The following is a 24946-nucleotide window of genomic DNA, read 5'->3' on the forward strand; positions in this document are numbered from 1 at the left end:
TTGCACGAACGCATATGCATGAAAATACCGCAGATACATAATAAAAAAGTCTGAAAAAGTAGATGCTCAAACAGGAGTATCGTGTGCAAGAGGCCCTAGTGTGCTATAGTGTGCTATTGTAATTCTATTGTCAGTGTAAAATATCAGTTTAGTATGAATCTAGTGATTCAACTCCAAAGACCCAAACCATTGTCGACCCATAACAGGCCTAAACATTCTCTCCAAGGTAATGGAGAAACAGTAGTGCAACAGCTACAACATCATTTAGACACCCACAAACTACTGGATCCACTTCAATCAGGTTTCCGTCCTGGTCACGGGACAGAAACAGCACTTCTCAAAATATGGGATGACGCTCTTGAAGCAACAGACGAAGGAGAATCTTGTCTTCTGGTACTGTTGGACCTGAGCGCAGCTTTTGATACAGTAGACCACAAATTGTTGCTGACTCGCCTAGCTGAAGTAGCTAGAGTAGCAGACTCCTATCTACTCTGGTTCTTCTCCTTGTGTCATGCGGAGTCCCTCAGGGGTCTCCTAGAAATCATCAGTAACCAGAATTGACTCTACCATTCCTACGCGGATGACACCCAACTCTACTTTCCCATCAGCAACAAAAAGGATCATTATCTCGGACTAGAGAAATGCCTTACTTTGATAGAAAATTGGATGAGGGAGAGTTACCTTAAGCTCAATGGCTCAAAAACAGAACCATTGCATGAATCTATGCATTGTCGTCGCTGCCCACTATTCAGATGGCCGGCCCCCTGGTGAGCGTCGGCCATCTGAATAACGGCAGCTGGTTGGCTTTGGAAGTGTCTCTGATAAGCTTTCCGATTACAGCCTAAGGGCTGTAATCGGCTTCCAAATAGTTAACCAGGGGGATGCACGGGGTGTAAATTAAATGATGCAAATCCTCAAACAATCCATGTGAAAAATGCCAAGGGGGGGGGGGGATACTTTTGCAAGGCACTGTAACTGTAGAAACAGACCCATGGAGATCAAAAAATAATTGTAAGTAACATTGGGTGTTCGACTGTTCGCCAAACAGCGAACATTATGCGATGTTCGCGGCACATTCAAAAGCTGCGGAACACCCTTAAAGTCTATGGGACATGAACATGAAAAACCAAAAGTGCTCATTTAAAGGCTTATATGCAACTTATTGCTATAAAAAGTGTTTGGGGACCTGGGTCCTGCCCCAGGGGACATGTATCAATGCAAACAAAGTTTTTTTCAGGAACAGTGATTTTAGTAATGCTTAAAGTGAAATGATAAAAATAAAATATTCCTTTAAATATCATGCCTGGGGGTCTCTGTAGTATGCCTGTAAAGTGGCACATTTTTACCGTGTTTAGAACAATACCACAGCAAAATTACATTTCTAAAGGAAAAAAAGTAATTTAAAACTGATCTCAGCTGTAATGAATTGTCGGGTCTCGGCAATATAGAATATAAAATTTTAATGAAAATTGCGCGGGAGTCCCCCCAAAATCCATACCAGGCCCTTCAGGTCTGGTATGGATTTTAAGGGGAACCCTGCACCAAAATAAAAAAAAATGGCGTAGGGGCCCCCCTAAATCCATACCAGACCCTTATCCGAGCACACAAACCTGGCAGGCCGCAGGAAAAAAGGGGGGATGAGAGAGCGCCTCCCCTCCTGAACCATACCAGGCCACTTGCCCTCAACATGGGGAGGGTGTTTTGGAGTTGCCCCCCCAAAGCACCTTGTCCCCCATCAGAGGAAGGCAAGGTCACCTGTTAATGTCACAGAGTGGCCCTTCCCTTTTATGGCAATAACTTGCATATAAGACTTTAAAATTTGCACTTTTTATTTTTCATGTTCGTGTCCCATAGACTTTAACAGGGTACGTTTGTTCGTCCAAATTTTTGGCCTGTTCTCCAGTTCTGGTGCTAACCGAACCGGGGGGGGGGGGGTGTTCGGCTCATCCTTAATTTTCAATAGAGGACACTCAAATATAAAGCTAAATTTCCCTTGTCTCTTCGTTCAGAATTGTTCCCACCTTAGATTCAAAACTTTGTTTATTATTTGCGACTGCAATTACACCTCAGCGCTTTGAATTGGGATTTCAAAGAGCCGAGGTGTGAATGACACATCGCAGAATGCACATTTGAGTTGCCATTGATGTGAATAGCACCTAAAATCGTGGTGCAGTTCTGCCGCCATTGTCTGCCGCCATTGTCACAGCCACCCACATCACGTGAACAATGTCATCCAAAAGTAGCTCCTGAACTTTTTTTGGGCGACAAGTTTCACATGATGTGAGTTACCGAAATGGCAAAGGGATTTATCATGCGACATTCAAGGCAGAACCACACCGCGATTTTAGGTGCCATTCAAATGAATGGCACCTCAAATGGGCATTCTGTGATTTGTCATTCACACCTCGGCGCTTTGAAATGGCAGGCAGAATCGCGGCAAATGTTCAAAACGCTGAGGTGTGAATGCAGCCTGCAAGACAAGATCTTCTACTGGACTCTTGGGAACTATTGTTAGCAATAATTTATTTCATTGATATGCATATTTGTAAGCATTTTTATATAATTTATGTTATACTACTTTTGTCATGTTTATTTTCTGATGTATATTTGTGGTTTTTGTTACCTAGCAGCATTGCTCATATAATGTCCCCAGAAATATGTAGGTGCGTGTCTATATATCTATATATGTGTATATAGCTATACAGTATAAATCTGTAAATAAGAGGTATAAATAGATAACTATACAAGTACAATAATAGTAGTTGTATGTGGATTCTGACACAGACAGAATCCACATACATATGATATATATATAAGTATATTAGATAAAAAAAATAATTGATATAAAGATTATAGGGTGGGGCCAATAAATATGTATATATCCACACTTCCTGAAACAACTTAACATTAATTAGAGCAAGGAAACGAGCCAGCCAACATCGAGGGATCTCTGTGCCACATCATACGGTAGATATATTTATATATATTCTTGCCACTATGCACTATACATTTTGTATATATTTGTGTATGTCTCCTTATATTTGGTTAGGATGTATTTAATTGTTTGCTTCTTTAACATCATAGTTTAAAAGTACAGAAGGAAGTATAAATAGTATTTGCCATTTGTATTTGACTTTGATTCTGGTTCTTTGGTTAACAGGATTAAGCTGAGGGGTGTTTGGGCATCATTCCAAACCTGCCTGCGCTCTCCCGGCAGAAAGGGATATTGCTAAAGAAAAACATAATTAATTTTTCAATATTGTCTTGCCGTTATTTCTGTTCTTATGAAAACAACAAAAAAAAAATAACTTTATATATAGTATTTTGAAATTAAATTGTAACAGAGAAAATTGAGTACTTTTTTTATTCTCTTTATTTGCACTAAGATACCATTTTTTTAGGACAAGCTTGTCCTTCAAGGTCCAAGCAGTACTCCTTGAAGAACATACCCCAAAAGTTTGTCCTGAAAAATTGTATCTTAGTGCAAATAAAAAAAGTATCACAGACAGTACTCAATTTTCTCTATCACAATTGCACTAATACGGCTACAATCACGTCAAGTATGAAATTAAATTGTACAATAGTTTAACAATACACTTTTTGTAGATCTATGCCCAATTTATATTAATGCTTGACTCATATTTAAAGTACATTTTCTGCCTACAATGGCTTTCTGGATTAAAAAAAAAAACAATGGCTTTCTGGATTAAAAAAACAATGGCTTTCTGGATTAAAAAAACAATGGCTTTCTGGATAAAAAAAAAAAGTGTCCCTTGATTTTTTTCTGAAATGTTGGTAATTATAATATAGGTGCTACCTGGATGAAATCTTCTATTTCTGTTCTTTTTTTTATGTTGATAGCTAAACCATTGACTTGAGGAGTACATTTTTAACCACTTGCTTTCTGGGCACCTAAACCCCCTCCTGCCCAGACCAATATTCAGCTTTCAGCGCTGTCAATATTTGAATGACAATTGCGCGGTCATACAACACTGTACCCAAATGAGATTTTTATATTTTTTTGCCCACAAATAGAGCATTTTTTTTGTGGTGTCTGTGGCTTTTATTTTTTGTTAAAAAAATAAAAAAAGACAGATTAAAAATAAATAAAACGTTTTATATTTTGTTACAAAATTTTGCAAACAGGTAATTCTTCTCCTTCATTGATGTATGCTGATGAGGCTGCACTGATGGGCACCAATGGGCTGCACTGATGGGCACCGATTGACTGCATTGATGGGCACCAATAAGGGGGCACTGGTAGGCACTGATAGGTGGCACTGGTGGGCACTGAGAGGTGACACTGAGAGGTGGCACTGATGGGTGGCACTGGTGGGCACTGAGAAGTGGCACTGATAGGTGGCACTGATAGCTGGCAGTGATGGGCACTCATGAGTGGCGTGGCAGTGATGGACACTGATGGGTGGCAATGATGGGCATTGATCGGCACTGGTAGGTGACACTAATAGGCAGCACTGCTAGGTGGAACTGATGAGGCACTGATTGGCACCACTGGTGGGCATTGATAGGTGGTACTCCGAGGGATTTATAGGTGGCACTGTTTTGCACTGGTGGGCACTGATTTGTGGCACTCTGGGCACTGGCAAGTGGCACTGGCAGGCGATACTAGTGGGCACAGATGAGGCAGATGTACCTCTTACTCTACGGGACTGAAGTCCCTTGCACAAAAGCCAGTGATCGGCTTTTTTTCTCCTCACGCTGTCATTTTAATAAAAAGGAAAATTTATATGAAATACTTACCGTAATTTTCCTTTCCTGATGGACTCCATGGCAGCCTACGTGTGGGTTAATCCAGCCTCTCATACCTCATAGGACCTACTCCCATAAAGTTTTGCTTCTAGCCATAGACTGTGTTTCGTAATATAGCCTACTTCAGCAAGGGGAGGGAACTCCTGCTGCCATGGAGTCCATCAGGAAAGGAAAATTACGGTAAGTATTTAATATAAATTTTCCGTTTTCCTGACAGACTCTATGGCATCCTACGTGTGGGAAATGACTAGCCATACACACCCGGGTGGGCAATTGCTGATTAAAGAAAAGGTTTAATTGACATTGTCAACAGATAAAACATGTAAACCAAAATTAACCAACGACAAGGAAGCCGGTTCTACGCAATAGTGCATCACAAACGTATTTAATGACGACCAGGAAGCCGATTTGCAGATCACTTCCGGAGAAACATGTCGGGCAGCCGCCCATGATGTGGAGATGCTCCGAGTGGAATGAGCAGTTACCGCTTCAGGAGGAGCCAACCCTTTTGCCTTATAAGCCCTTTGGATAGCTTGGACGATCCATGCTGAAATGGTTCTAGAGGAAGCCTGCATTCCTTTGTTCTTCCCATGAAAAGAAACAAACAAATGATCAGTTTGGCGGAAGGATGCTGTAGCCTCCAAATATTGTTTTAGGACTTCTCCAACATCCAGAGGATGAACAATAGAGTCCTCAGAGGAACGAAAAGTGGGAAGGACAATTTCCTGGTTTTCGTGAAAAATGTATGTTACCTTGGGTTTGGATCCAAGCATCAGAACCAACACAACACGGTCTGGAAAGAAAGTGAGAAATGGTTCTTTGAATCCTAGAGAACCAATTTCAGAGGCTCTTTTAGCAGATGTTATGGCAACAAGAAAGACAACCTTGAGGGAAACATCGTTGATAGATAAATGATCCAAATGACGATCTTCTAAAAAAAAGTCCAAGACCAATGGGAGGTCCCATTTGGAGAACCTTGGTTTCTTTAGAGGTCTCAGCCTCATAGCTCCTTTAAAGAACTGTCTGACAAGGATGTGTCTAGCCCAGGATATTCCTGTGAAGGCAGAGATTGCTGAAACTTGAACCCTCAAGGAACTGACTGATAATGGTAGATCCAGCCCTGTCTGGAGAAAGCCTAAAACTTCTTGAACTCTGGGATCTTTAGGTGGACCATTCATGGAGGAGGTGTAGTCCGAGAACATAGACCATATTCTTTGATAGACCCTGTTGGTGCTTGCTCTCCTAGCATTTAGCAAAGTAGAGATTGCTTGGCTTGGGCAACCTAGTGCTTCCAGCCTTTCCCTCTCAAGAACCAGGCCATTATATGTAGATGGTTCGGACAAGGGTGAGGGGTCGCTCCCTGCAAGAAGAGATCTGGTCTGTTTGGGAGCGGAACTGGATCCCGGAAGCTCAGCTGAAACAGCAACGGAAACCAGGGCCTGCTGGGCCAGTAAGGAATTATCGCCACTACCTCGACTTCCTCCCACCTGAGTCTCGACAAGAACCGGAGAATGACCGGAACTGGGGGAAAGGCATAGGCTCTGTGGAACATCCACTGATCTTTTAGGGCAGGGGTGTCAAACTGGCGGCCCTCCAGCTGTTCCGAAACTACAAGTCCCATCATGCCTCTGCCTGTGAGAGTCATGCTTGTAACTGTCAGCCTTGCAATGCCTCATGGGACTTGTAGTTTTGCAACAGCTGGAGGGCCGCCAGTTTGACACCCCTGTGTTAGGGCATCCACCCCAAACGCTTGGGGACAGCGACTTCTCGTGAAAAACTTCTCCAGTTTGAAGTTGCACAGGGATGCAAATAGGTCTACTTCTGGCACAAATCCTAGTGACAGGATCCAGCTGAAAACTTTGCTGTGGAGAGACCACTCGTTGTTGAGTGTCGTTCTCGAGAGGAAATCTGCTTGTAGATTCTGAACCCTGGGGGAGATAAACCGCTGTCAGATCTGTCAGATATGTCTGAGCCCAAGACATGATCGGCTCTACCTCCTTCAGTAGGGACAGACTGCGGGTGCCTCCCTGTCTCTTTATGTATGACACAGCTGTCGTATTGTCCATCCTTAGAAGGACTGATGACCCCTTGGTTAGATGAGTAAAGGCCTGAAGAGCACAGAAGGCTGCACGGAGTTCCAGGATATTGGATACCACCTTCCGAGGCGGCAAGTCCCACTTCCCTTGAGCTACTTCCTTTAGGCAATGAGCACCCCAGCCTCTGCTGCTGGCATCGGATGTAATTGTGATCCAAGAGACAGGGGCTATTGAGAGACAGTTGAGGAGGTTCTCCCGCAGAAGCCACCAGAAAAGACTTTCCTGCATCGACCAGGTTATCCGTATCAAATGATCCCGGGAACTCGGATCCCATTGTTGAAGAAAACCCTTCTGGAAGGGACGCATTCTCCACTGTGCCCACCTCACCATGGGAATTGTGGACACCCTGGTGCCTATTATTTTGAGACAAAGTGAGGCTTTGAGAAAAGGAGAATCCAATGCTAGACGAATTCTGTCCCGGACTATTGGGATTTTTTCCAAGGGTAAGGAAATGGTGCTCTGGACCGTATTGAATTGGGCACTGAGGAAAACAAGAGACTGTGTGTGGTCTAGATGACTCTTCTCCCTGTTCAGAAGCCAACTGAACTCGGTCAGAGTGAGAATGACTTGGGCCCGATGTATCAGTAGTTGTTCCTTGTTTTGCAAAAGTAACAGCAGGTTGTCCAGATAGTGGTGTAAACGAATACCTTTTGTCCTGATCAAGGCTACGACAGCCAGTAAGAGCTTTGAAAATACTCGAGGCAATGTTGTAAGCCCGAACAGGAGACAAGTAAATTGGATGTGAGTACTGCCTACTGCAAACCGAAGGTATTTCTGAAACTCTACCGCTACTGGGACATGAAAGTAGGCGTCTTTCAAGTCGATTGATACAAGCCTATCGCCCATTAGAATCGTCTGGCATATTGTGAGTAAGGACTCCATTTTGAACTTCTCCTTTTTTATGAAGGTATTTAGGTGTGTCAGGTCTATCACTGGCCTCCAGGAGCTGGTCTTTTTTAGAACCATAAACAGAGGCGAGTACATTCCTTGAAATGTTTCTGCTGTTGGAACCTGTACGGCGGCGCCCTGGGCCAAAAGAGTGTTTGTGTATGTTAGAAGAACTTGTTTTTTCTCTTCTGAGCGGGGTAGAGTTGTAGGAACAAACTGGAGTATAGGTGGACTGACAAACGTCCAAGAGTGACCCGAGGATACTGTCTTGATTGTCCAAAAATCTTTGATCGAGGCTGCCCAGACATGCCGGAATTGCAGAAGTCGAGCTCCAACTTGTTCCGTCTGAGCCGACCCTATATCAAAAAGACTTAGGGGCGTCACGGCCACCAGAAGTAGCCCCTTTTGTGGGCTTCTGACCAGAAGGCTGGTTTCTCCTCCAGTTCTTTCTGAATTCTCTACCAGGTTTGTACCGACAAGCCTCTCTCGAACGATCTTGATCTTGTCTGGGAAAAAAAATTCTCTGATTGAAGGGACGGCGATCCTGGGGAAGGAACCCTGACTTACCCCCTGTGGCACGGGTGATAGCACTATCAAGCTTATTCCCAAACAGGGAGGACCCCTGAAAGGGAATCCGACACCATGCCTGTTTAGAGGCTGGATCGGCTACCCAAGGACGAAGCCATAGAGCACGTTTAGCTGTGAAAGAAGAGAGCATGACCTGTGCCACTAAATGGATAATATCCAGGGAGGCCTCACCCAAAAAGGCAGATGCCATTCTGAGTTCATGGATTGGTAGATCTCTGAACATGTGATCAGACAGATTTGACAAGGTAGAATCCCTTTCATCTGTCCAGGCTTCCATTGCCTTGGATAGGGCAGCGAGGGCCAAAGCTGGTTTACAGGCCATACCTGCTGTGATGTATATGCATATGAGATCTGTATCAATCTTCCTATCCAAACCATCTTTAAAGGAAACGGTATCTTCCAGTGGTAGAGTACCATGTTTCACTAACCTCATTAAAGTGGCGTCAACCAAGGGAGCGGATTCTAAATGCTTAACTTCTTCACTTTTGAATGGATACATTTTTGCGACTTTAGAAAGCAATGAATTCTTCCTTTCCGTGGCTGTCCACTCATCAGTGATCATTTCTCCAAGTTCCCCCAGGAGGGGAAAACTGGGACACTCTTTCTTGAGGTGTTTGAAGTACTTCCTTTGTTTGGAAGGTGCTTCAACCGGATCTTCCCACTTTAAAGCGGCTTTTACTGTTTTAACTAAGTTTGGAACAAGAGAAAAATCAAATCCAGCAGAATTGACAACACTTTCTACTTCACTAGCAGAAGACAAACTTGGGGAAGGATTACGCTGAGATGGACCCGGCATTTCAGAGTCATCCTGAATGTGGATTGGAGCTGGAACAATTGGAGAAGGAATGCTACAATTGGGATCCGGTTTGTTCAAAGATTCTTGGACCACCTTTCTGACCAGAGCCTCCACCTGTTGATCACCATTCACTCTTTCTCCAGCGGCTCGAGCGTAACAGGGATCACAGAAGGATTTGCCTTCTGGAACTTGGGCTCTGCACCCCCAGCAGGCTTTCCTTCCAGAATGGCTGGAATGACGGTGGGAATGACGTGGTCTTAGATTTTTCACTACGATGTTTAGAAGGTGATCTGGGACGTGCCTGGGTCTTTCTCACAGTCTTCACTCTCCATGGTTTTTCTTTCATCTTTATTTTTCTATTTTTATTTTTTCTCGAGAGCTCGGCCTGATGTTCCCTCCAGATACTGTCTCTTTTATAGGGTTTATCCCTCCTGAGCCCTGGACTGTTCTAATACTGTTATTCCTGTTAACCCACTGGTTTTCTTTCTAGGTTGCTCAGGTTCCAGGCCGAGAATTACCCGCAGACTGTACACGAGTATTTTCACTCCTATAGCCCCAGGCGGCTTGTCCATACTCTGCAACTTAACCACCGCGGTGTTTTTCTCATTGTATCTGCACCTGATTGTAGTATATGTCTACTAGACTGTTTTTGTTCCCTGCCACATGTTTTTGACTAACTCTTTTTCCTCTACACCAATGTTTTTTTTTTTCTTAAGGTCATGTATGTTATGTATTGGTTTTGTTCCATGATTGTTTTTCCGTGGAGCTGGGGTCGGGGGGTCTGCCACCGTAACCCCCCCCCTTAGAGGGGTTTTTCTTTTAAAGTGTCACTATGGACGCTGTACAGTAGGTGTTTGTGATATTATGCTCTGTACCTACCCATGTGATACCTACCCACGTGGTAGGTATCACATGGGTAGGTACAGAGCATGATGGGACTGTGAGGCCTATATAGGTCCGATGCAAGGCGCGCATCCGTCATTTCAGCGAGGAGGACCGGCGTGTCAACATCGGGAGAAGAAGAGAAGTGAAGAACATGACGTCACAGCGCGGAAGAAGAACTCACAGCACGGAAGAAGACGTACAGCACGGAAGAAGGGACCGGACTGCGAGACGAAGAACCGGGGTGCGCCGAGTCAACAGCGGAGAGCGGCGAGACCCCCCGGATAGCGGAGAAGACCCGTCGGGATAGCGGAAGAAGAAGAGCCCCGCCAAAGACGCCGGAGGAAACCCGCCGGGGGGTGGGGGCTTTTTTAAAAGCCACCCCCCCCGGCGGTGGAAGAGAACCAGACGGCGGCCCCCACCCACCCGAAGACGTCAAAGAAGAAGCCCCCCCTGGTAAAAGAGCTAATAAAGAAGACAGGGGGCGGCCTCCGGAGCAGAAAAATAAAATATTTTAATACACTGTGTGGTTTATTTGTGTTTTTACCACTTTTCTTGCAGGTGAATGGGTAGGGGTACGATGTACCCCATACTCATTCACTTAGGGTGGGGGGCCGGTATCTGGGGGCCCCCTTATTAAAGGGGGCTCCCAGATTCCGATAAGCCTCCCGCCCGCATACCCCGACAACCAACGGCCAGGGTTGTCGGGAAGGGGCCCTGTCCTCATCAACATGGGGACAGGGTGCTCTGAGGTGGGGGGGCCGCAGTGCGCCCCCCTGCCCCAGAGCACCCAACCCCCCCCATGTTGAGGGCATGCAGCCTGGTACGGCTCAGGAGGGGGGGGGCGCTCGCTCGTCCCCACTCCCTTCCTGGCTGGCCGGGTAGCGTGCTTTGGATACGGGTCTGGTATGGATTGTAGGGGGACCCCCTACGCCGTTTTTTCGGCGTAGGGGGGCTCTCCTTACAACCCATAACAGACCTAAGGGCCCGGTATGCTCCTGAGGGGGGACCCATGCCGGATTTTTATTTAAAATCCGGCGGGGACTTCCCCTTCAGGATTCATAACAAACGCCGCACACGTGTAGAATTGGCGGGAATCCAAGTCGGATCTCCCGTCGCTTCTATGACGGCTCTGTCTCCATCGCGGCAAGCCAGCTCGGCGCTGGCTCCCGCGATGGGGCTCGTAGGTGCTCAATCTCGCCGAGAAAGAGAGCGAGATTGACACAAAATCGGGTTCACCTACTGTATGGTCTATGGCTGCTTGCCATGCTGTAAGTTTTTTTTTTTTTTTTCTTCTTTATTTGTAGTCTTTTGAAGCCACCTAGTGGCCTTTTTTGTTATTGCTAATTTAGTTTTATTATTTACTTGGTTGTGCTGGTCTCCCTCCCCACCACTTCTTCCTGATTACTTTTTACCATCTCTGTTTACTGACATGGGTGGTGCGGACGGAGTCCACGATCAATCCTTGCCTTTATGTGTTCTACGTGCTTTTTTTGGTTTTTGTCACACCCCGTCATTCTCCCTCCTGCCTTCTTCTATCCTTCCTTTCCTTTGCTCTCCTTCTCCTCTTCTCTTTTCCTCTTTTTCTGGGCCCTGATTGGTGCTGTCTCCATCCCCGAGAGTTGCTGACAGATGATACTAGTACTGCATGTGCTTCTTCCACTTCCCCCTACCCTCCTCACCTACAGCTGTCATGGCTTCTGTTTGCCCGATAACCTTAGCTTCTTTCAACTGTAGGGGGTTCAACACCCCTGAGAAGCGGAACCAGATCCTTTACCACTTTCATAAAAAACGTTCTGATGTATTGTTACTCCAGGAAACACATTTCCGTACTGATTCCATTCCGACCCTGCGCAACAGGTACTATTCACAATGGTTTCACAGTGCTAATCCCCAGGCCAAATCTAAAGGTGTATCCATAGCTTTCCATAAATATTTTAAGCCTGAGGTTCTAGACACCATTGTTGATGCTAATGGGCGCTTCATATTTCTCAAATTGAAACTTAACGGCTTTCTCTTTACAGTGGCCAACATATACGTACCTAACGTGGGTCAGGCTCGGTTCCTCTCATCGGTTCTCACCAGACTGTCCTCCTTTGGGGGTCCCTGCTACATCATTGGCAGAGATCTCAATGTCGTCATGTCCCCGTCTGCAGACACGTCCTCAGGTAAGTCCTCTGTCCCATACTCTACACTGACACGCATCAAAGCTCTTCTACACTCTTCACACCTGGTTGATGTTTGGCGTGTCCAGCATCCCACAGAAAGGGACTACAGCCATTATTCAGCGGCACACAATTCTTATAGCAGACTAGATCACTTCCTAATTTCCCAGTCGTTATTGGATACCCCCGTCCAGGCATCCCTGGGTCAATTGCTCTGGTCAGACCATGCCCCAGTTTACTTGACTCTTGCGCGCCCTCCAACGTCATGTAGAGGCACACAGTGGAGGCTTAATGACAATTTACTACGAGACTCTGTCTGTGTGGCTGACGTTTCCACCACCATTCGACACTTTATTTTTAGATCACTCCTCAGACACCACTTTCCCTCTCACCCAATGGGAGGCCTTGAAGTGTGTGGTTAGGGGCGTACTTATTCAACATTGCTCACGCCTCAAAAAGATTTGTTCGGGTGATATTCGCCGTCTCCTTTCCACCATAGCGGAACTCGAGCCTATACACAAGCGTAACCTAGACCCTGCCATTTTTGTTCGATTGTCGAAAATGCTCGTCGAGATCTCCTTCAACTTCTCGACTCACATTCCCTCATAGCCTGGGATAGGGCTCGCAATTTTCATTACTCGCTCGCCAATAAATGCGGTAAGCACCTTGCACGGGTCTTGCATCCTAGACCCCCACGATGCTCTATTCCCTTTATTTCACACCCTGATCATACTAGATCAATCAACACGAACGGTATATCCTCCGCTTACCGGGAGTACTATTCCTGACTCTATAATTTACACCCCAGTGGACCAACCACACGTATAGCACCTTCGGGTGACGATATGCGAGATTATATTACTGAAACGGCATTACCCCCCATTGACGCGTCGGCTGGGGTTGAATTGGATAGGCCCTTGCACACGTCCGAGTTTCTATGTGCCATTAAAGGACTGAAGGTGGGCAAGTGTCCCGGCCCAGATGGGTACACCCCCCGTTTCTATAAAACCTTTGCCCCGCTATTATCCCCCTTGATGGCTAAGGCATTTAATGCTATGGAGGACTCCCTCGCACCGCCCAAGGCGTTGTTATCTGCTAACATCTCCGTTTTACCCAAACCGTGGAAAGACCCCTCCCAATGCAGCAGTTATCGGCCCATATCCCTGCTCAACATCGATCTAAAGTTGTTTGCTAAGGTTTTGGCCAATCGTTTGTCCCCTCTACTCCCGGGTGTGATCCACAACGATCAGGTGGGATTCGTCCCAGGCCGCGAAGTTAGGGACAATACCACCAAGATGATTCATTTAATCTCCTTTATCCAACGTAAGGGGCTGAAGGCTTGCCTCCTCTCCTTCGACGCCGAAAAAGCGTTCGACTGGGTTAATTGGGGATTTCTTCGACTCTCGTTGGAACAGTTAGATCTGGGAACGCCCTTTATCTCCAAGGTGATGTCCCTTTACTCCCATCCTTTGGCCTCAGTCTTAGTTAATGGCTCTGCCTCCGCACCATTTGATATCTTCAACGGCACTCGGCAGGGCTGCCCGTTGTCCCCCCTCCTGTTCGTCATTGTGATAGAGCATTTAGCCTGCGCCATCAGACAAAACCTCTCCATACGCGGTATCCAAACTCCTTCCTCCCACTACAAGTTATCCTTTATGCCGACGACCTCCTGGTGTACATGCAAGATCCCCATATTTCCCTGCCATCCCTCTTTGCGGAATTCCGTCGCTTTAGCTCGTTTAGTAACTTTAAACTTAACATGTCCAAGACAGAGGCTCTCAACGTCTCCCTCCCCTCCACTACAATGACCACACTTAAAGCAAATTTCTCCTTTCAGTGGCAGACTAGGGGAATTTCGTACCTCGGGGTCATTATCCCCTGTAATCTTTCCAATCTTTTTTCTATAAATTATGTCCCCTTGCTCTCCCGCATACGGAAAGATCTGGAGGAGTGGGGAGGGTCCTCTTTGCCGTGGTTTGGACGAATCAACACCCTAAAGATGGACACTCTACCCAAACTTCTATACCTCCTTCAGACGGTCCCCATTACAGTTCCTAAGCCCTTCTTTAACTCTCTGCGCTCTCTCGCCATTAGATTCCTGTGGAGCCGAGGGATGCCTAGGGTGAAATACAATTTACTCACCCGCCCGAAATTGCAGGGTGGTGCTGGCATTCCTGACTTTGAGACATATTACAAGGCCACTCACATAGCGCGTGTCCTGGAATGGTTCCCACTGCCCTTTTTGAAGGCCTCTGTCACCATAGAGCAGGATCTGGCCCACGTGGATCTTCGAGCACTCCTATGGGGTTATAGGACTGATTTGGTGCGTATGCCCCCTCCCTCCCCCCTTACGCTAGCCTCACTCAGGCTGTGGTATAACAGGGGGTTATGTTCCCTCCTATCATCTGACCCTTCCCCATTGTCCTCTTTATTTGACAATCCCTCCTTTCCTCAGGGTACCAGGTTATCAACGTTAGGTCCCTTTAAAAGGTCTGAATGGCCACAGGCACGCTCTTTCGTGCATGATACACAAGGGTCACCGGTGACTCCGACAGGATCGCACGATTGGCTCACCACACTTCATTTATCCACATTCACAAAGCACCTACATTCCTCCTCCCAAATAAACCGCCCCAATACAGAGTTTGAACGGTTGTGTTCCCTTTCGGAGACCCCCAGACATCTTCTCTCGGCCGTATATGGCCTCTTACAAGCACTCACGCATACCGAGCTACCCTCTTACACCAGGACGTGGTCTCCAGACTTGGGTGAGGACATCCTGCGACCGGACTGGCAGACTTCTTTTTATTTTACTCACAAGTCCACAATTTCCTGCTACTCACAGGAAAAGAACTACAAGATTCTGTCAAGATGGTACAGGGTCCCCTCCGCATTGCACAAAATATTTCCGTCCACCCCGGCAACCTGCTGGCGATGTTCTGCTGCTGAGGGGACCTACCTTCATGTCTGGTGGGAATGTGAGAGGATCTGCCCCTTTTGGACTCAGGTATTTGAGTGTTACAACAAAATGTACGATGAATTACTGGTTCCCTCCTCTAAGATTGCCCTTCTCTCTATACAGTACTACCGTGTTAAGTTCCGTCACAGAAGCGAAATATCCTCCGTTTTTTCATGTCCTCAGCGAGACAGCTCATTCCTTCCTATTGGAAGTCGACCACAATTCCGCCCTTGTCACACTGGGTCTCAAATATGAACGACACTATGAGAATGGAGGGGATGTTGGCTCTTGATAACGACACCTTTGATAATTATAAACTGTTGTGGCTCATCTGGCTCCGCTTCTCATCCTCTGACACGCTGACGAACATGTTGTCATCTCAGACATGATTGCTACTTTATATTTCAGTGCCCAGGGACAGGTTGGGTCTCTCTTTTCCCGCACTCCCTATATTATCTCCTCCAATTGTACTGTCAGCGACTCGAACGTTTTACTCTGATCACTCCCTAGCTTTTTCTTCTCTTTTTTCTTCCCTCTTCCCCCCTCTTCTCTCGTCTCTCTACCCCCTTCTTTTCCTACCTTCTAACACCCTAGATCCTTGATTCCCCAATTTTATTTAGGTTTTTGTCCTGTTTGTCATTTTTATTTTATTTCTATTTTTATTTTTATTATATACCTTTTGGTTTTTTTCTTGTTCTCCTACTAGAAATCCTGGTTGCAATTATACCTATTACGATGGGGCCCTTGTGGTTACATCTAGTTATAGTTTTATATTGAAGTCACTACTGTTCTTATTGTGTTACACGTTGGTAGGAGTCCTGCTGTGGGTGATAGCCATTGGGCTGACTCTTTACCCCTGCACACTTATGACTGTTCTTAGATTGTGACACTTCATGTTATTTGTTTCATTTGTTAAAATACCAATAAATATATTTTCAACTCTAAAAAAACAATCGTACCAGAATGCGGTGACGTAAATCACAACGAAAAAAACTAAGTTCAATGCTTCCAAGCATGCGTCGACTTGATTCTGAGCATGCATGGGTTTTTTAACCGATTGTCGTGCCTACTAACGATCGGTTTTGACCTCGGCCAATCCATCGGTTAAATTTTAAAGCAAGTTCCTATTTTTTTTAACCTAAGGTTAAATAACCTATGGAGCCCACACACGATCAGTTTGGACTGATGAAAACGGTCCTTCAGACCGTTGTCCTCTGGCTATCCTATCGTGTGTACGAGGCCTTAGACTTTTCATTAATTTTACTTTTTGATGGTTTTGTACTACATTTTTAACGACATCTACATCATGTGTGGTTTGAGGTTATCCTATCTTATTGGGAAGGCATGTAAGTGTTTTTCCTCTTCTTTTTTGAGGACATGTTATATATGCTGTGTCTTTTGTATGTTTCAATTTAATTAATCATGTTGTATTCTCTTTGGATAGGCTTACTCTCTGTCAAGATATAATGGTCCTTTGGAAGCAGATTGTGAAATGCGTCAACCTCTTAACAAAATAGTACATGCTATTACAGTTTGGCTTATTGCCTGTATCCAATGATGAGCTTATTGCTCTCAACATTTTTATCCATGTTATTTTTTTTACATTGTTTGTTTTTACGCCTGTCAGACTAATTGGTTACTTAAAATTATCACTTTGAAGGTGGAATAACAATAAGGCCCTGTACACACGGTCGGTTTGGTCTGATGAGAATGAACCAAAGTTAATTTTCATCGGACCAAACCGACCGTGTGTATAGTCAATCGGTCTGGTTTCCTTCGTTCCAAAATTTCTAAACATGCTTCAAAACCGAACCGATGGACCGCTGCCCTATCGGACCAAACCAATGGTTAGTACAGAAAAGCATTGGTTCAAAACCCGCGCATGCTCAGAATCAAGTCGGCGCATGCTTGGAAGCATTGAACTTCGTTTTATTCAGCACGTCGTGTGTTTTACGTCACCGCGTTCTGACCCGATCGGATTTTGAACTGATGGTGTGTACACACATCAGGACGTCAGGCCACTTCAGAGGTGAACCGCTGAAAACGGTCCGACGGGCCAGTCTCATCGGTTTGGTCCAAACGTGTGTACGGGGCCTAAATCTTTTCTTATCTATGAGTTTGTTTCATAAGGTTATAGTAAAGGTATTTAAAAAATAAATAAAAAAATCTCTATACACACCTGCTCTGTGCAATGGAATGGCCGACGCTGTCCTGTCCAGTGCCCCCATGGGAAGCCACTTAAAGCTGACACCTAAACATTGTTTATCTTAATGCAAGGAATGCATTAAGGTAAAAAATATTTAGGCTTTACAACCACTTTAATACCTGGCTTGATGGTTTGGATGTGACACTGATGTAGCTCAACAGTCTTCTTTAGAGAACTATATGGTTTGTTGAATGAGCTATTGAAGGATTGCTTTTATCACATGTGTGCCTTTCTGAAGACGTTATCTATATTATACTGCATTGATTTTTATGTACACAATGCTGCTTAGTTTTACATTTTTAGTACACTGTCATTCACTTACTACCCAAATTATCTTTTTTCTTTTATGTATCAATGTTTATTAAACACATATTTCCCACTTTTTAGTTTTTTGTGGATGTGCGCTGAAAAAAAATCAAAAGCCAGCAGCTACAAATACTGCAGCTGCTGACTTTTAATATTAGAACACTTACCTGTCCTGGAGTCCAGCGCCGTCCGCAGCAGAGGACGAGCGATCGCTCCGGCTTCACTACCCTGTTCCCTACGGCGCAATGTGCGAGTTGCGCTGCGCCGCTGATTGGCTTCCGCTGTGCTCTGGGAGCCGAGTGTTCCCAGAGCATAACGGGGGGAGGACGGGAGGTGACGTTCTGCCCGCAGTCTGCCCGAGACTGTGTGACCGGAAGTGGGTGCAAATACCTGTCTTTAGACAGGTATCTGCACCCTCCTCCCCCTGAAAGGTGTCAGAGGTGACACCGGAGGGGGGGAGGGTTCAAATCAGCGTGAGTTCCACTTTAGGGTGGAGCTCTGCTTTAATAAATAATTGTATCACTTCTGAGTTACATTATTATTACTAGAAGCATAGATAACTTTATCACTTACAATGAAAAGCAATGAACACAAACATACACACACATGTTGAACTGGATGGACCTTGTTGTGAATGTGTGGTATAAAAATGTAATGATAATGAGGGGCGCATGCGTGGCGCGATGCGGGAAGGTCGCGAGTGAGAAGAGCTCTGCCAGACCCGGACATAACAGGCTTGTTCCCCAGGGCTATTTTGCACCAACCCCGCCGAAAACCACAAGCACCCCTGCGGGATACATCCGTGCATGTCAGCGAAGAAAAACAGGCGCTCTCGCCGCATACAGCACAACTTAACCAACTTTCTTTTGAGTGCTTGGGCCAGACAGCACAAGATGTCTCAAGATGGCGCTGGCGCCAGCTTACACGCGGCCTCAAAGAAGTCCTCTCAGTCTCCCCTCTCCGCACAGGATAACAGTAAGTACCCCACACCTCTATCTAAAGTGGATCTTGATGCAAGCCTCACTGCAATGTTTGAAAGATTGCTGGACAAGATTGAAAGTGAGGTCCATAAGTCCACTACAGCCCTCTCACAGGAGATTGCAGGCATAGGCAACCGCACTGACATTTTAGAAGCAAAACATGATGAACTCTCTTTGGCCAGAAATGATTTGAGAAAGGACTATGAGACCCTCGCTGACAGTTTTGCCTTCATGCAAGCTCAGGTAGAAGACCTAGACAACAGAAATCGCCGCCATAACATTAGAGTACGTGGAGTCCCAGAGTCTGTCACTGATTTAATGTCAACGGTCTCTAAAATCTTTCATAACCTCCTTCCTGATAAGTCATTTCCATCATTCACGTGCAACAGAATACACAGAGCTCTTCGCCCAAAGCCCACCACTGATAAACCTCCAAGGGACATAATCCTGTGCATGAAGGATTTCCTGATTAAAGAGGAGATTATGCATTCCGCACGGAATACCCCTAATATCCTCCATGATGGAATCAGACTGCAGATTTACCCTGACATCCCTCCTGCCACTCTAGACAGGAGACGCAGAATGAAAGAGGTTACCAATATTCTGCAAAGGCAAGGATTTGTTACAGATGGGGATTCCCCTTTAAGCTCACAGTGCCACATAACGGTTCAACTCACATGGTCTACCTCCACCTCCAGACTTAATCAAAGGGATCAACGCCGTTGGAGCCGTTCGCTTCAAGACCAAGCCCCATGACTGTCGGTGATGCTCCAGGATCTGATTTCTTCATTTTAATGCTCTGGGTCTCCCTTGACGTCATGACACTCCTTACTTCTGGCCTATCCTAGGTCAATCCAAGAAGCGGTTTATTTTCCCTTGAGAGGAATTTTATTTTATTTATTTTTCTTCTCCCGGCATGTCAGGCCTTTTTTTTGTTTTATTCTCTGTGTTTTCTGGGGTTCCACCTAGTGAGTTTGACATTTTTGAATGTTCTTATATTTTTCGGTGGTCTGTGTTTGTCACCCATCTTTTGCGGATTTATGTCTGTTGCAATGTCTTCTTTACTGCTTTTACATTGACCCCATACATTGGGTTGACTTCTTCCTAGTTGTCTTCTACTATACTTTTCCCTCGCTGACACATGCATGCACCCCGTTTTGTCATTTTTCTTTAACAAATTTAGATTCCTGTTACATATGTCGTTGCTGGTTTGTCCCCCATCCTGCTGGCACTGTTGGTTGTCGCATCCACAATTCTGTGGATGCTGCTTCTAGCTAGGTTCGCAGGACCAGGGTTTTTCCTGTCCCCAAATAACATTTTAATATGCATTTTTTAAGGTTTACAGTAATTTGGTTGGTTAATTTAGCTTTTATTTTGGAAAATGGAAGTTCCGATTATGCTCAGGTACACAAGAATTGCAGGTTTCATCTTTCACCAAATTACCTTTAGGTACTACCTATAAGATATAACTTTTTGGTCATGTATCCCTTTCACAAAGCCCCACTAATTGTTACCCAGATCTCAAATCCTGAATTCTGGGGCCCCCTGGGTGTCTATAATGTACCCTCTGTGACAATAACAATTTTATCTCACCTTTTTATATATATACCATCATACTTGTGTCTACATATAGCATATCTCTGTTTGTTGGATACTCATGGGTCTCAAGATAATTTCACATAATGTGCAAGGGTTCAACTCCCCCCACAAGCGTAAAAAAGCTTTTCAGCACTACAAGAGAATAGGTGCTGACATCATACTTATACAAGAATCACACTTCTCTTCCTCTAATCACCCAAACTACTCCGATAAGGCTTATAACCAATATTTTAACACTACATTTAACAATAAATCCAGTGGAGTCGCTATCTTTATCTGTAATTCAATCATTTTCGACATACAAAACATTTACAAGGATGAGGAGAGCCGCTTTATTAATATTAAGGGTTTAATCAACAACCGTGCTCTCACCTTAGCATCGGTTTATGCCCCTAATGAATCCCAGTCCTCTTTTTAGATCGTTATAACTCTCCTCATATAATTTTAGGTGGTGACTTTAACCTTGCCTCGCATCCAGCCTTGGATAGAAGTAGGGTCTCCCCCTCGTCCAAAGCATTCTCTAAATACCTTAACAGACTTATCAGTAATTTTCAACTCAGACTCTTGGAGAGCTCACAACATTGGTATTAAATCATTTACTAACTACTCACACCCCCATGATGTATATGCCAGACTGGACTATATTTTTTGCACCCCTATCTTACTTGCTAATTCCTATAAGGCCCTTATCCACCCTTTCCCATGGTCAGATCATAATATCACAATGTTTGAAACATCATATGTAGGCCTCGCTCCTTTCCCTTATAACTGGCGTCTCAATGACTCTATTTTAACTGATCCTTCAACTGTGCAAACTATTGGCTCTCATTTGGAGAACTACTTTAGGGAAAACACAAAAAAAGATACCCCCCCCACGACCCCCTGGGTTGCTCACAAGGCAGTCCTCAGTGGTCAGCTGATCAGTGTGGCGGCTGGGAAAAACAAAGAAAGACTCACTGAAATCAGATCTCTTACTAGGGATCTGGATCATTTGTATAATAAATTACAACACTCCCCATCCCAAGAACTTACTGATCAAATCCAGTCCAAACGTCAAGCTTTAGATCTTATACTCTCAGCAAACACTGAAACATCCCTAAGATTCTTTAACCCCCCTTGCGATATTCCCGAGTCTGACTCGGGGTGAGATTTTTTGGCTACGATCGGTAACCCCGAGTCAGACTCTGGCACGCCTTGCTGAATCCTCAGGCTTGGTTTACTTACCTTGTCCCTGGATCCAGCGATGCCACCGCGGTGTGTGAGCGAGCGGGACCTCGCTCGATTCACACAGTGTCCTCCTGTGCCGCCGATCTCCGTTCCCTGCGACGTAAACAAACACAATACATACAGTATACTGTAATCTTATAGATTACAGTACTGTATGTAAAAAATACACACCCCCCTTGTCCCTAGTGGTCTGCCCAGTGTCCTACATGTACTTTTATATAATAAAAACCGTTCTTTCTGCCTGCAAACTGTAGATTGTCCATAGCAACCAAAAGTGTCCCTTTATGTCAAAAATGGTTTAAGAGCAGCTAGAAAACAGCGATAATAAATTATAATCACTTGCAGAATTGTGTGATCGCGATTTGTGGGGAAATTCATCATAAAAAAATAATAATAATGACAGTGACAATTCTGCAACTGAGCAAATTTCAGTGATTTTGAGTTGATTACATTATTGAATAATTTTTAGTATAATTATATTATTATTTGTTATAATTATTATAATTATTTATTATATTATAATTTATAATTTTGTTTTAAAAAAAATGTCATACCCGGGATGCCTACTAGACTCTTGTTTGGTCAGATTTAAATGAGTTATTCCTAAGAATTACAGGCCTACAGTATAAAACGCCAAATTTCCTTGCAAATAATGGTACCGCTTTCAGCACCTTTTTTCTGAAATAATCATACCGCCAGGGAGGTTAAGGCCAGATTTCTGCTCCACAGCAATTCTCCCTCAGCGATGTTCGCTATGAAACTTAACCAATTACACAAACCCCCCCATGTTTATAAGCTTAGAGACCAGGTCGGAAATTTAGTCACTCACCCCAAAGAAGTTTTGAATGTTTTCTCTGCTTTCTACAAAGATCTCCTCTCTGGTCCCCAGCCTCACTCTGATCCAGCGGCACAACTCTGGCTAGATGATGTACATCTACCATTTCTCACTGACTCTCAGAAGGCCTCCCTTAATGCCCCATGCACAGAAACTGAGAGCACAAACATAATTAAATCCCTTAAAACATCCACTGCCCCTGGCCCAGACGGTTTTTCCTCTTCATATTACAAAAAATTTGCCCCCTCTTAGCCCCTAGTTTAACTAAACGTGTTAATCAAATATTAGACGGTGGTCAATTTCCAGATGAGATGCTCCTAGCCAACCTCTCCCCAAGCCACTTAAAGACCACACCCTCCCACAGAATTATCGTCCTATCTCCGTCTCAATAACGACCTTAAGATTTTTGGGAGACTGCTCGCTGATAGGTTAGCAGCAGTTATTACTAACTTAATACATATTGACCAGACTGGCTTCATACCAGATCGTCAGTCGACAATGTCAGACTGGTGACTAACATTATTCAGGACGCCAACTTACATTCCCGACAACTTTGTCTTCTTGGATTGGACATCCATAAAGCTTTTGATAGTGTCTGATGGTCACATCTTCTTATATCCTTCCCAAATTTGGCATCTCTGGCAAATTTCTACGTGGTTTTAACGCCTTATATCATTCTCCCCAAACACGGATTAGAATTCCAGGATACAATTCAGATTTCTTCCCTCTTAGAGGTACTAGGCAGGGCTGTCCCCTGTCCCTGCTCCTATTTGCATTAGCTATCGAACCCCTGGCCCAAAAGATCAGGGACAGCTTAGACATCAAGGGATACTCAAAAGGTCATAGGGAATATAAACTTAGTCTGTACGCTGACGACGCCTTCGTTTTCCTCACTAATCCCATCATTTCCATTCCATCACTCCTCAAGGAGTTATGCCGCGTACACACGATCATTTTTCGGCATGAAAAAAAACATAGTTTTTCAGCATGTCCAAAAAACTAAGTTTTTCCAACTTCATCATTAAAAAGGACATTGCCCACACACCATCGTTTTTAAAAAATTATGAACAAAGCGCGGTGACATACAACACGTACAACAGCGCTGTAAAGGGGAAGTTCCATTCGCCTTTCGGCTGCTTTAGCTGATTCTGTGTTAGTAAAAGACGATTCACACCTTTCTCTCTGTTACAGCGTGATGAATGTGCTTACTCCATTATGAACGGTAGTTTTACCAGAACGAGCGCTCCCGTCTCATAACTTGCTTCTGAGCATGCGCGGGTTTAAAACGTCGTTTTAGCCCACACACGATAATTTTTTACACCCCGAAAAAAACCCGAAATTTTTTACAACCCGACGTTAAAAAATGCAGGATGTTCGATTTTTTTTTTTACGTTTTTCAGAAGCCGAAAAATTATGTGTAGCCCACACAAGATCATGTTAAATGACGTTTTTAAAAACTTATTTTTTTTTCATGCCGAAAAAATGAACGTGTGTACGTGGCATTAGGGTCCTTTCATGACATCTCAGGCCTGAAAATCAACTTGAACAAGTGTTCAGCACTTTCTATTATCTCGATACTCATACTAATGCCCTTTTACTTAAAAACTTTCCCTTTATATGGTGTCCTGTATCATTTAAATATCTTGGTATCCTCGTCACCTCCTCTCATAGCCTTTTGTATAAAACCAATTAACTTCCATTGTTTTCTCATATTTCCCCCCTTCTTAATACATGGTCTAACTACCATATCTCCTTCCTCGGGAGAATTTGTGCTGTAAAAATGACAATACTTCCCAAATTATTATATTATTTCCGTGCTCTTCCCATAAATGTCCCAAAATCCAAAATTATCTCACTCCAAAGGGAACTCAATAAATTTATATGGGCAGGAAAAAAAACATATGCAGCTATGCCTTAATGCACAGATCTCAATTAATGGGTGGTTTTGGCCTCCCCAATCTTTGGCACTATTTCCTAGCCGCTAGGCTATCTCAGTTAACTCAATGGCTCACACCACCCCATGATGTTCCTTGGAAACTATTTGAAGCTAGTGCAATCTCCCCACTATATTTGCAGGGGATTTTGTGGTCCAAATCTGTTTCATACAGTAAACTAATTAAATAACACGATAGTAGCCCACTCATACCAGCTCTGGCTCAAAATCAATGACACATACAGTCTTTCCTCAACCTCCCCTCCCCTGGCATCATTCTTGGGCGACCCAAGATTTGACATGACTTTTGGCAATAGCTACTCTTTCACCCCCTGGATAAACAATAAATTGACTCACCTGAAGTCCCTACAGTCAAAATGGGAATGAATTTCCTTCTCTAATTTACAGTCTAGATACAATCTCCCCCTCCTGTGAGCTACAACAGTACAATCAAATTAAAGCCTATTACGCTAAATACTATTCACTGTCCACTCGCGCAACTCTCACACCTTTTGAACATATCTGTACCTCCTCACCAAACAATAAAGGCATTATCTTGCAGATATACTGCCACCTCAATGAGTTTGGTCTCCCGGACAAATCAGGACAATTGCTCCACTGGGAACTTGATATGGATTGCTCCCTCACAGTGGATGCTTGGCGTGATATGTCAGTTAATCTACGCAAAAGCAATAAAGCCATCTCCTTTAGGGAAA

At 44.4% G+C, this 24946-nt stretch overlaps 1 protein-coding gene across 4 annotated transcripts in view; it reads left to right on the top strand.

Annotated features, from left to right (window-relative positions):
* The first annotated feature begins 2844 nt into the window (after positions 1-2844).
* LOC120936079 (galactoside alpha-(1,2)-fucosyltransferase 2-like) overlaps positions 2845-24946 on the top strand; it is a 30134-nt gene continuing 8032 nt past the window's right edge. Inside the window, exons 1-3 of one of the 4 annotated variants that reach the window (XR_005748585.1) lie at positions 2845-2967; positions 12045-12188; positions 16589-16854. The gene's annotated coding sequence lies outside the window, so the exon portion shown is untranslated. Of the gene's footprint in view, positions 2968-12044; positions 12189-15106; positions 15193-16588; positions 16855-24946 lie in introns of those variants that run through there. The other 3 variants (XM_040348185.1, XM_040348186.1, XM_040348187.1) reach the window with 3 other exon arrangements.

This window comes from Rana temporaria, chromosome 4 (genome assembly GCF_905171775.1).
Source record: "Rana temporaria chromosome 4, aRanTem1.1, whole genome shotgun sequence".
In the NCBI taxonomy this organism is placed as follows: Eukaryota; Metazoa; Chordata; class Amphibia; order Anura; family Ranidae; genus Rana; species Rana temporaria.